Source organism: Limanda limanda, chromosome 2 (assembly GCF_963576545.1).
Source record: "Limanda limanda chromosome 2, fLimLim1.1, whole genome shotgun sequence".
Classification (NCBI taxonomy): Eukaryota; Metazoa; Chordata; class Actinopteri; order Pleuronectiformes; family Pleuronectidae; genus Limanda; species Limanda limanda.
Genome location: NC_083637.1, coordinates 4,163,490 through 4,171,640, shown reverse-complemented (window position 1 = coordinate 4,171,640; position 8,151 = coordinate 4,163,490).

Sequence of the window (8,151 nt, the reverse complement as noted above, 5' to 3'; positions counted from 1 at the left end):
AGGAGGTCGGCAGCGTAGGATGTTGATTAAATCATGGACATCGGCCATTTTGCTGCTCTTTTGTTCTGCTTTGCCTGTAACAGCTGGATCAGACCTATTTCCAGCCCACACAGTTACATGTGCCATCTCTCCTCAAATCTCATTAGACGGCGACCGCGGCGTTCACATTCATGAGCAAACAAGCTGCACTGGAACATCATCATCCACAGGAAAATCTATTTTCAGAAGTGCAGAGCCTTTCCAGAGCCGCATTTCACGAAACGCTGTTTGTTTTTTTGCGTGAGTGAAACAAGTTGAAATCAAATAACAACAAAACTCATGCGCTGGAGGGTCTTTTTCTTTAAATGTCACAGTGTTTCATGGTTTTGTTAACATGATTATCTATTGTTAGAGTCTGGTAGCGCATACGTGGAGCCACAATAAGCTAAATGAAGGATACATTATTTAAAAAGGAATAAAAATCTCCATATGATGTTTTTCATGTTTTGTTCCTCCACCAAGGAAGCTATATGTTCGTTGCTGTTTGACAGTAAGATTACGCAAAAACTGCAGAACCAATTTAGATGAAATTCAGTGGATGGGTGGGACACAGGCTAATAAAGAACATATTGACTTTGGAACCAGGTTTTATTAAAGGGGTGGATCCAGGATTCTTCTTCTTCTCATGACTGGGAAGTCAAATAAAAGCTGAGGAATCCCTGGAGCCTTTGAATGACCAGAACCTGCAGAGGAGCGGCTGCCAGGCGAAGCTGAAGGTTGACGAATGCCATGACCGACTTTTCTTGGCTAAAGGCAGTGATGACTGTCTGCAGATGTTTTCCTCTGCTCCGTCATCTGTTGGCTGGATGCAGCTTCTCATGCGTCGGGTTAAAGAGTTCTCAGGTCGATGCCGGGGATAGTGAGGAGATCCTCTACGTGTCCGAGGAGTGTCGACCCTGGGATGTGGTCGAGGGCTGGAGGAGGTCCGAGGAGGGTTTAGTAAATAATGCTCGATTAAACTGGAGGTATGAGCTTTTATGAGACAGCAACAGTCTGTGACATAACCTGAAGTGAGCCATATTAAAGGAAAAGGTCAAAAAAAGGGTCTCAAACACCTTAGCTTGGTCTCAATTCAGGGGCTGCATCCCTTGGAGGTTGCTTTTGAATACTGACTAGTTCGTCCTGTTTTAAAAGCTCGAGGGATCCAATGGATGGATCCTTCATGGGTGAGCCTGTCCCAGGAATCTGTGCAAACTGGTGACAAAGCTAACAAGGTACATATCTGGATGGTTGAAACGTAGATAACCTAACAAGCTGGTTAGACAAATAGAAAAACCTTCTGTAGACCAGACCGTCTCATCCCTCTTGACACGCCTTTCCCATCTTCCTAAGACTTAGGGTTAGTAGTAACTACTACAACTTAGCTGGACACGTAGATGTGGAAACAATGATCAGTTTCTGAGGAAAAATAAAATAACAAAGTTTGCCTGAACCACAGTGAGCAACCAGACATGCTCCCCTAGGCTGTTGCCCATGCACATGTAACGGTGTAAATATGTTGTTATGTAAAATCCTGTCCAACTCGGAACTGCAGTCATAGTTTTTTTATGTATTTCTTTTATTTTACCTGGTTTATCTTATTTTGAAGGCTCACAACGGAAATTCTGGGGATTAGTGGGGCGCACCCTTTTGCCTGAGTAAGTTGTGTCGCTCTGTCTGTCAGTGTTTTAGTTGATATTGGTTAATTTAGTGTTTAAAACGTGTTTAATAATATGCAACTTTTGTAACTTTTCTTTTATAGATGACTGTGTCCTTTTTGTTGTTGCAGGTATGTTGTTCATAGTAGTAAATTGTAAATCTATACAATCACGTGTTAGCCAGATGCAGATTCCCCAGAACTGAATGACTGTGTCCTTTTTGTTGTTGCAGACACAGAAAATAAAGTTAAATTGTTTCACCAAGCCTGCCTCACGTGAAATGAATGAATAGAGCAGCAGTGAAAAACACAGACCGTCACACACAGATCTACAGACCTACACAAACTTCCTTTTGGTCCCTTCTCTGTGTGAAATTGGCTGTCGGACGTGGGTGCAGTTCAGAAAACGAGACCTTGTGTCTAATATTCAACTTCTGATTTGAAATCAATCCATCCACTCCACAGCGGAGCAGAGTGATTGTTTGAATCTGTCACGTATCGCTGAGCTCAGCATGAATCATGAGCCAGCGACTGGACCTCTGCACCGAGAGCAGGGACCTCTCGTCAGAAAGAAAATGATTCAAGGTTTCAGGCCAAGTGAAAAAAACGCCCTGAGATGAAATTAAAGTATTGGGCAGTTCCAAACGACCTCTCTGACCTCACAGCCTCCAGTAGGTCTCATTCACTGGAACATATTTCACATTGCACAACCGAGCAGCCGTTTATCACACTCTTCACAGCTGCTCCAACCACACAAACACACTTGAGTGCAAATCTGTTTTAATTAATGGTTTGAATCAATGACAGATATTCACCAATGATCAGTGAGAGAGAGAAGACTTTGACCTTGACTTGATCGTGTACGTGTCGCTTGTTTGCTTTTTTTATATTTAATACATCACGTCTTCGTAAACAGGTCAAACTGTAATCATAGTCTTCGCATTAACACTGCAGCTATGGCTTTTAAGGATGTCTGAGTGTGTGTATGTTTCTGTGTGTGTGTGTGTGTGTGTGTATTTGTGTGTGTGGTAATAACTGTCCACAGCAACATGAAATCCACTTCATCTCCATCGAGTAGTTTACTCGCTCTCCCCGGGGCTGCTAGATTAAAACATCTCCACTGCACTCGCTGAACCGTGGAGACCGGCCTCGCAGTGAGAGCAGTGTCCTCGTGTGCAAGGAGATTTACAAACCAATTCTTCACGGTTTGGGGAACCAGCGCCGTGGACGCAGGCTCAGATGCATCGTGTTTATCTTCATGACTCAAAAACTGACACATGCGCTGGAAGTGAAGCAGCAAAACCAGCAGAGAGACAAAGAGGCACAAGTTGCAGTCATCGTTTTTTAAAGAAACTTCTTACCCTTAAAAAAAGAGTAGAAACAAATATGATGCAGATGTTTTGAAGCCTTGAGTTGAATATTGTGTTCAGCACCATCTTGTTTTTTTAAATGAGTAACCACAGGAGGAGGAGCAGGGGGTGGAGCCTGACTGAGAGCTCGAGGACACTGCCTAACTTTCCGAGATAATTATCTCAAAACCACAGAATTTTTTTTTCCAAGTGAATGCAATACGCTTCCATAGAATATGCTTCTATTTATAAGAATGATAGTTAGTCAGGTGACATAAAAGAGAGGAGGTGGGAAAACCTCTTTTTTCACATAAGACTCGAAGTGTGAACATACATTTCCTTTGTTTTGTATTGAACCATCCAAACTACCAGTAGAAAGTCGCTGGTTCAGTTTTGATGTCGACCTCTTGCTCGTCTGTAAAACCGTTAAAAAGCTCTATTGTTGTGTTGCTGCTCTTGTGTTCAGGATTTTTGGTGTTGAACAGGAAACTGCTGTAAAGTGCACTTTACAAGCAGCATTCATTCGGTCGCCGTAGCCTTTTCCACTGCTGCTGAAGTGGTGAAGGTCACATTCACCTTTTTCTCTCACTCTCACTCATCTACGGCCTATTTCAAAAAGCTCCATTTTTGCAATATGCACCTTGTGTGATGCTGTGAGTGGTTGTTTTCAAACCCTTTTTCTGTTTCCCAACCATAGACAGAGAGAGGAGCTTTTAAAGGAGACATGTGATGCTTTTTTCAGTTTGTGTGTTGTTCAGGTTTGTGGATGAAAACATTCTGCAAAGTTAAAAACCCTCAAGGACACGCAGCCAGGAAAAGTGAGAGTGGAGACCAATATGTCCTACACAGGCTGGAAGTGGTTGACCAATCACGGCAGAGTGGAGCAGCTGGCCAATCATAGCAGACTCTCATTTATCAGGAGGAGGGGCCTGAAAGAGACAGGAGCTAAAACCAAAAGTTGGCGACAGAGGCTGAAAAGAGGAGCTGCAGTGACGTGAACATTAGAGCATGTTAACCTTTTTAAGTAATAACATAACATGTATTAATGAAACATTTAGCAGGTTATTACGATCTGTATATAAATCATTAAAGGGTTTTCTTTTATGAACTTGAGATAACAACAACTTGAAGTGTAGACCTCTGGGTGGAGCAGGAAGAAAAGACAGGAGGTCACCGAGTGTCAGATCGATTCATTTCCCTCAGGAACAACGTGTGAGCCTAGGGCGGCTGTAGCTGAGGGGTAGAGTGGTCGTCCTCCAACCTGAAGGTTGGCGGTTCGATCCCCAGTCTGAACCATCTGCATGCCGAAGTGTCCTTGGGCAAGATGCTGAACCCTCAATAGCCCCCCATAGAATAACAAAGTGCTGCAAGTAGATGCACTGTATGAATGTGTGTGTGAATGGGTGAATGTGTAACTGTACTATAAAGCGCTTTGAGTGGTCTTCATCAGACTAGAAAAGCGCTATATAAATACAAATCCATTTACCATTTACGTCACAGCGATCAGTCCAACACTCTGGAAAAACAAAGTAATTACCTGACGTTGGCGACCACGCAGCCAGAGCGATGAGATGGATAAAAACAGCTGCCTGCTCATTTCACTTTCTCTGGACTGATTAAGGTGAACGGTCGTCCCCTGAAACCAGCAGCTGTGAAACCCCAGCGGTGACATCTTGTTCTGCCTCATTCTCTCTCTCTCTCTCTCTCTCTCTCTCAGGGACACAGAGAGCGAACGTCAGATCCAGTTCAACTCGTTTAACGCAAACAACCTCACGGGTCAAATCGGATGGTGATGAAGAGGTAAACACCAGCATGCAGGGCCAGCTTCAGGGGCGCTGCAACAATGTGGGAGAAGCAGGCAATTACCCAGGGGCCCCAAACTGAGAGGAGCCCCCCCGGAAGACGGGTGATACTGTTCGTCCACAGACAGTTTTGTGAGAATCCCTTTAAATTCTACAATCATCTCTGAAGACTGCAAGGGCACGATGGTCAGAAACTTCGTAGTTCATTATTGTTTATTGTTTATTTATATACAGTCTGCACTTTGCTCAAAATGTGTACGTTAAAAGAATAGTTTGAAAATTGTAATGTGTGGTTTGGTATCATGTGTTTCCTAGGTGTTGAAACAATCCTGGCCAATTAAATCAACACCGTGTCAATTTGACTGAGCAACAGCGCCCTCTGCAGCCACAAGTAGAAACTAATCCTGTTGGCCTGAACTACACCGAACTCCATTGTTAATTCTTGATATTTTAAAAGTCTCCTTGTTGAATATATTAGATAAACACTGGGTTTTTAATGACTTTTAACTCATCTACAGTTCGGCTTCACAGTTTAAAAGTCCATATTTTTCAGTCTATATGATTATGAAGCTGTTATGTCAAAGTAGAACGTTTCTTAAAATGTACGAGACGTATTTTATCTAAATCGTTGAAATAATCTTAAAATTTCAAGATTTCTAGTCAGTAACTCTCAAGCGTCCGCAGCCTCCATGTTATGATTCAGATCACTGACTCGTTTGTGATTCCTGCCTTCAGCTGTTTATGAGCTTTTTTGTTTTATGTACATTTTCAAAAGGTAAAAAAAAGAAAAACTCTGCTTAGTATTTCCCTCCTCCATCTCTCCCCCGCTCCCCTGGGCCTCTCCCCCCCCCCCTCTCCTCCTCGGCACTGATGGGTTGAACGGCTGACGGCTGTGTGTTTTCGTTGCGGTCGAGATGTATCTTGGGAGACGCGGTTACACCGGGAGAGAGAGGGAGGATGTGGGAGGAGGAAGAGGAGGAGGAGGGTGTGCAGAGGTCCAGCAGGAAACAAGTGAGAGAGACGGAGGAGAAGTGAAGACAGGATGAAGAACGAGGCAACACTTTAAAGCACATGTTCTCTCTACAGGCGGAGGCAGAGCTGGAAACTCTACTTTCTGTGTTTCCTTGCCTAAAAATAAAAAACTTTCTGCAGCTGAATAGATGTTTTGGCAGAAAGTTTGTAGTTTTGAAAGTAATAAAGTAAAAAAAACGATTTACCATTTAACGAAGAGGGATTTGGGATTGTGCATTCTGGTGTTTCAGTCAAATGTGATAGGCAAACACAGCATAATATGTGATGCACCACATGGAAGCTGCAAACTTCTTAGAATATAAATGCTCATTATTATATTCACTCATTCAGTCCCTCCTGTGTTTTCTCTCTCTTGCTCGCGCTGACACACACTGACACACACACACACACACACAGATTGGAACATTTGAGCACATTGTGGAACCCACGTGTGCGTCACATCAACAACGTGAGCACGAGCGACACTTGTGGTTCAGCTGGTTTATGAAGCATCAGGACACATGAAGGTTTGAGCCTGTTGCTTGGACGTTAAATATGACCCACGAACTCCAGCTGACATAACAGATCCTCAAGATTTAAACTTTCTTTGCCACAGACGACCTTGAACTGTTCTCCTGGAACCCGTCACCATCGAGGGGGTTGTGTCGATTCCCGAAGAAATGCAGGAATGTGAGATGAAACCTTGAACCTTTAGCCAGGAGAAGACCCTGAATCATTTTGGGAATCGTGTGCTGCTCACACTGAGGATCCTTTGTTATGAAGACTGGGAAGGAGCCGGCCTTGCCCCTGTAACGTGAAACCACTTGTGTATTTATACTCAGGTTAATAGGGATCACGTGTTTTATTGTTTTCCAGCTGTGATGCTCATGGCTGTATGGGGACCAGTACCCCCCCCCCCCCCCCCCCCCTCCCGATGCCACGATGCTATTTATTTTGGTGGTGTTGTAAAAGAAAGAGGAAAACAGAAGGGAGTTTAAGGATGTATGCTTTTCCTGCAGAAGAGGGAAAGAAAGCGAGCAGAGAGAAAAACAAGAGCCGACAAGAAGGAGTGGATACTTAGCTCGAGAGCTTTGAAGTACATGTGTGGGTTTTAGGTTCTGAGAAAAGCAAAAAATTAAATACATAACCATATGGAAAATCACAGTCTAACATTAAACACCCTCGGGGGGGGGCACAGGGTGATTCATGGTGAACAGCAGCACTGTAGTTTCAGAACGTTGAAGTAGGTAAACATAAACCACATCTCTGGAGAAAGAGAAAAGAGAAAAGAGAGATCAGACGAGAGAAACTCTGGCTGAAGAGAGAGATAATAAGAGACAGAGAGATGGAGACGCCTCGTTAGCTTTTTCTCCGTTTGTGATCGAGTGCATGCGGAGCGCTGATTAGCCTGACCCACATTCCCTCCCTCGGAAAGTCGTGTTTAATCAAGACTGTGAACGGCTGCGGCTCATCGCCACTGAATGCAGTTTAACACTGTAAAGAGGAAGTAAGGGAAGGGGAGGGGGGAGGAGGAAAAGGACTCAGAGCCAGACACACTCATTTGGATCAGTTTAGAAAGTGAAGTTTACAAGTCAAACGTTTTTTATATCAACTGGAGGATTTTCAGCATTTTTTGTAGAAGGCTCAGTGTCCACAGAGATAATGTTATTCTGGATAATAATAAATTCCTCCTGAAGCCAGAACACAACAAGACTGTAAATAAACCATGGAGAGAGACAGAGAGACAGAGAGAGAGAGAGAGAGAGAGAGAGAGAGAGAGAGAGAGAGAGAGAGAGAGAGAGAGAGAGACAGAATAAATCTGAATACCAACCCCATGCTACATAACACAAGGTTTAATAATCTGAATTGTACGACTTTAAAAGTGTTTAAGTATGTGAAAAGATTATGAACTAGATTTTTTACTTCCATCTCGCTTTAAAACATTTTTCTTTTCGAGACACGTTTTTGTGTCACGCATCGTTTGTAATGTCTCTGTGTTGTCGTTCTTTCTCAAATCCACAGAAATCAATGAAATAATAACAATAATGGAAACACCCCAGTCAGAATTGGACTCTCTGATTGTCTCTGTAGTGTGAGGGATAACGTGGTGTCTTAAGGGTTATTCTTTACTTCTACTACTTCATCTTATCTTCAGTTATGGGGAAGAGTAAGTTATTAAAGGACTCTGATGTTCCTTCAACATCTGTTGTGCTTGACAAACATCATAAACAATCTGAATCTTTCATCAATCCGCTGAGGCTTACTGTTAAATTGGGAAAGAGTTTAAGAACATAGAACTGGGGCATGAGTGAGA